Below are 5,036 nucleotides of genomic sequence, written 5' to 3'. Positions count from 1 at the left end.
ATGGAAGTTGGCAGATAAATTGGTACTAGGAGAAAGGTCAAAAGTAGATAAGTCATAGAACATAAAAGTCGTTATTTTACATACATTTGGTGAAAGGAAGAAAGAGAAAAACTGGTACTGGGTGCAAGGAGTCAAAGGAAAGCAAAATGGAATTGGACACATCGGTTGAAGATTAATCAAAGAGTAAACTTTAGCGGTCAGACCACACTCCTTCCTTAGGTATGTATGGTCTTTTCACTTCTCATATTCACTGAAGCAGGATGGCTATATTTTTAGACTCCAGTCGATTCTCTTTTCTAGAAGTTAACTTTATAGTTTTGTAAACACTCAGATAATCTTCTCAAATTCTCTTTATTTTCCAACGACTCTGCATTGCCATGAAAAGATCTGCTATTTTAAATTTGCCATTCAAAGTCTTTAGAATTATTCAATTATCTCAATATTACTTGTGAGTGTTCATTCTCATAATTGGATTCCTCTTATCATTCCGTTTTATGTTTATTAAATTATCTGAAATTCCCTGTGTTTTGAATACAGAGAGACACAAAGATTACACAAGCTAATGCTTCCTGTCTTAATTGCTCCAAATCAGTTTTGATGAATAGATATTAGGAGCAAAGTTTTTCAAAGTAAATTCCCAAAACCCACAGGCCTCAATTTACTTTGTGGTGTATATGGTTTCTATTTAGAAGCACAATTTATCTTTTAAAAATGTTTAAAATTTATCATATGATTCAAGTTCTCTGTTTCCTTATTGATCCTCTCTATATATGTTCTATCTATTGATGAGAGTGTTGTATTGATGTTTCCAACTATTACACTAGAGATATCTATTCCTCCCTACAGGTTTGCCAGTGTTTGCTGGATGTATTCCGGGGCACCATGGTTAAGTGCATAAGTATTTATGATTTTTATTTCTTCTTGTTGGTTTGTCCCTTTTATTAATAAAAGGTGTCCTCCTTTTTCTCTTATAAGAGCTTCCATTTAAAGTCTAATTGCACTCAGCTCCTTTTTCATTGCTATTTGCATGGAATATCTCTTTGAAACCTTTCACTTACAACCTATTTGTGCCTTTGAGTTTAAGATGCATTTCTTGTAAACAACATATCCTTGGATCATGCTTTTTTATCCATTCCGCCAATTTGTGTCTTTTGACTTGGGAATTTACTCCATTGACATTCAGTGTTATTACTTTAAAGCTGTATTTACTTCAACTAATTCATCCTTTGGATTTTATAAATCACATCTTATTTACCCTTTTAGTTACCCTTACTGATGATCTTCATTTCTCTGCACTACTCTAAGCCACTCTCTCCTGTCTTTTCCATTCAGCCTGCAGAAACCCCTTTAGTATTTCTTATATGTAGGTTCTGTTTATCTGTGAATAATTTAAGCTCTTCCTCATTTTTGAAGGACAGGTTGCCAGATAAAGAATTTGGGGCTGGCAATTTTTCTTTTCAGCTTACCTTAAATATATCCTACTGCTGCCTTCTCATCTGCATGGTTTCTGATGGGAAATCAGTGCTTGGTCTTGTTCAGGATCCATTGTGTGCGATAAATCCCTTTTTTCTTTCAGCTTTCAGAATTCTTGCTCTATCTTTGGCACTTGACATTCTGATTAGTAGAAGTCTCCAAGTAAGTCTACTAGGATTTATTCTGTTTGGAGTACGTTGTGCTTCTTGAGCATGTACATTTATGTCTTTCATAAGATTTGGGAAATTTTTGGTCATTATTTTCTTAAATATTTTCTCCGCCCATTTTCAATTCTCTTCTCTTCTCATTCTGGGACACCCAAGACACATATATTTGTATGTTTCATATTTTCATTCAAATTCCTGAGACACTGCTTAATTTTTTCTATTCTTTTATCTATCTGTTTTCCTGCCTGAGGTTTTCATTTTTGTCTTCTAGCTCACTGATTATTTCTTCTCCCTGTTCAAACCTGCTGTTGTACGTCTCTATATTTTAATCTCTTCTATTGTACCTGTCATCCCTTTAATTTTGGTTATTTTTCTATTTATACTTTCAAATTCTTCTTTATGGTGACACAGGCTGTCGTAACATCTTTTATCACTTTGGCCATATTTTCCTTCAACTTCTTGAATTGATTTAGAAGAGTTCTTTGAACTGCTTAAATTAGTTGTTTCTAACTCTGTGTCTCTCTGGGGTTTTAATTTCTTCTCTTGACTGGAACATATCTATCTGTGTCTTCTTATGGCTTGTATCTTTTTGCTAATGTCTAGGCATCTGACTATATCGATGAGTTTACTCTGAAGTTCAGCGTCTCTTTTATCTAAATGATCAGATTTTTTTCTGCTTTTCTTCCTCTGTTTCTTTTTTTTCCCATCATCTCAGAGTTCTTTATTAGAAAACAAATTAATCACACTGAAGAACACAAAAGAAAAGGAACATAATCTTGCAATTCTAGAACACAAAATTAAATTATATGGTAAGGGATTCTTAAATTTTCAAAGAATAGAAAAAGAAAAAAGTAATAATTGACAATCATTTAGGACAGTGTTTCTCAAATTTAGCTCCTTCCACAGACATCTTCTTGGGGAGGGAGCCACAAGATTTCTGTAGTAATTTTTTAATTTTGCATTTTAAATTTAAGAATCTAAATCAAAGTAACACACCATTGTTCAGGATTACCTGGACAAATATCTTACATAAAAATACTGCCACATGATTGCAGCATCTTCACTTGTGTCTCTGACCCCTGTGGCACCAAGTGAGAACAGTACTTAACTTTTCATGCAGAGTTTCTCAACTTGGGTCCTTACAGACTTTTCATGGAATTGCTGAACGTTTCCCATGAAAACTATTAAGTTGTCAAGGTTGAGAACACTGGCTCAGAGTCGTGTTTCTCAATATGGGATAAGGTGATATAAAGATGGTGAAGGGGGATATGCAGGTAGTTTGAAAAAGCACATTTAAGAAGCTATTGATTTCCTCATGCTAACTCTAGAGGATCAAGCTCAGCAAGATATCTTTGACTGATGTGTAGCACAAAAGACCAAATACAGATTCAGCCTGGGGGGCCTGGAATAAGCATGGTCGTGGTTGAGAAACACTGGTTTAGAGGTAGAGGACTGCTGGCACATGAACAGTAAAAAAATATGCCAAAGAGAAAGAACATCTTTCGGATCAATGGATAAATATTAAACCAGAACTTGTCATGGTGTTTTTGAACCCAAAGACCACTCCAGAAGAAACTCAAGATGGTTCATCAATCTTTTCATCCCCATGGTGTGGGGAAAGTGGGTCTACCTTCTAATACTGATCCAAAAGAAGAACAAAGCCCCCTATACATTATTATTATTTTGATTAATGCATTTTAGAATTTAAGTAAACAGCTGCTGTCGTTGGGTAAGAATGGCCAAGAAGTGCTGTCATCATTGTTGAGGCCAACCAGTTCTCAAGGAGGGTATCATTGAGGTATGCTCTGTAATTATTTTAGGGCTTCAATTTGCTGTAGCCATGTCTCTAGTTCCCCACTCTTTTGCATATTTATTAGATCAGTACATCCACCTATGCAATCTTTTCCGATAAAGACCCGAGGTACCGTTCTTGCCCCTGTGAGCTGCTGGAAATAATCTTGAATCGCGTTTGTGTCGCTGGTGGCCGTGATTTCGACAAATTCCAGGAGTCCTTCTTTGAAGGGCATTTGGCTGAAGATCTCTTGGGTCCGTCTGCAGTAGGGGCAGGTGGGTTTGATGAACACAACCACCTTCCCAGGGTGGATTTTGCTGTTCACGTATCTCTGAGCCATGCTGGCAGGCGGCGCGTCTTCCCGGCCCCCGACCGCACGTCCTGCTCCGGCGGGGAAGCAGCGGCCCAGACCGCCGGCTCCCTCCCGTTTAAAGGAGCCTCCTAGGAGGACCTTCCTCTGTTTCTTGCTCTGAATGCTTGGTACCATTTTAAGATTGCACATTTGTTTAATTGTTTCACCTGTAGGAATGGACTTCTTATCCTCTGTTCCTTCTCTGGGATTTGTGATCTGTTCTATTTGTTTTTGTAGAGCATTTACTCCACAGTTACTATTATTTGTTTAAATTATCTCCCTCACCCAGTGCCCTGTTTTACTTGAACTGTCCAGTTCTTGGAAACTCCTTTTTAACAGCAGGTTAATTTACCACCAACCCCCCCCTTTTCATGAGGCTGTTCTTCCTCAGGTTGCTTCCCCTGTTAGGGTATCCCACCCTGGGAGTCAGATGGATTCAATCCAGAAATATGGGTCACTCCAGAAAAATCCATTTTGCATTTGGACAGTCCAGCTAACCCATTGGATTGAGTGAGTGTGCCACGTTCCAGCTGTGAGTTCTTTTCTTTCCCCTTGGGTGCCCTTATGTATGTGGCACTCCCAAGGGGCTTGTGTTCTACTCTGGGTCTCTGCGGACTTGGGAACTGGTATCTGGATAAATGTGGGGTTCTAGTACACTTCTGTGAATGGCTCTAAAGTCTGTGACTGCAGTGAGAGAGAGGAATCTGGATTCTGTTTCTGAGGGTCCGAGTGAAAGGAAAGGGTGGGACTCGCATTCCAGGATGGCAATTTCCTCCCTGGTATTTTCTTTTTCCTTGCTTCAGCATTTTCGGAGGCTTTTCCCAGTCTTTACCATCCCTCCAGAGTTTTAAACAAGTGGGATTTGTCATTTTATTCACTGACTCTCTGGGAACTTTTTTCAGGGAATGGCTTATGTTGTCATGTTGATGATATCCCTCTTGCTGAGCTATTTTTGATAGTTTTTTCCTCTTGAAAATTTTTACTACAGAATTATTTATTGAAAGATTATATACAGTTAATTCATATTTCATATATGTTCATTCCAATACATAAAATATAGGAAGCTTAACCCTTTTGCTCTTTTGTTTCTCCTGTATCTTCCATGATGATTATAAATTCATATCTGACTGATTTTGTGAAAAATTTTAATTCTTCCACATAAAAACTCCTGTTTTAGTTTGCTAAATGCTGCCAGAATGCAATATACCAGAGATGGAATGACTTTTAAAAAGCGAATTTATTAAATTACAAG

At 37.6% G+C, this 5,036-nt stretch overlaps 1 pseudogene; it reads right to left on the bottom strand.

The window, feature by feature from the left end:
- Positions 1–3,433: 3,433 nt before the first annotated feature.
- LOC143689473 (glutaredoxin-1 pseudogene) lies at positions 3,434–3,790 on the bottom strand (annotated as a pseudogene).
- Between the last annotated feature and the right edge of the window lie 1,246 nt (positions 3,791–5,036).

Source organism: Tamandua tetradactyla, chromosome 7 (genome assembly GCF_023851605.1).
Source record: "Tamandua tetradactyla isolate mTamTet1 chromosome 7, mTamTet1.pri, whole genome shotgun sequence".
NCBI classification, from domain to species: Eukaryota; Metazoa; Chordata; class Mammalia; order Pilosa; family Myrmecophagidae; genus Tamandua; species Tamandua tetradactyla.
Note: the sequence above shows the minus strand (reverse complement) of the source record. Positions and strands in the feature narration are given on the sequence as shown.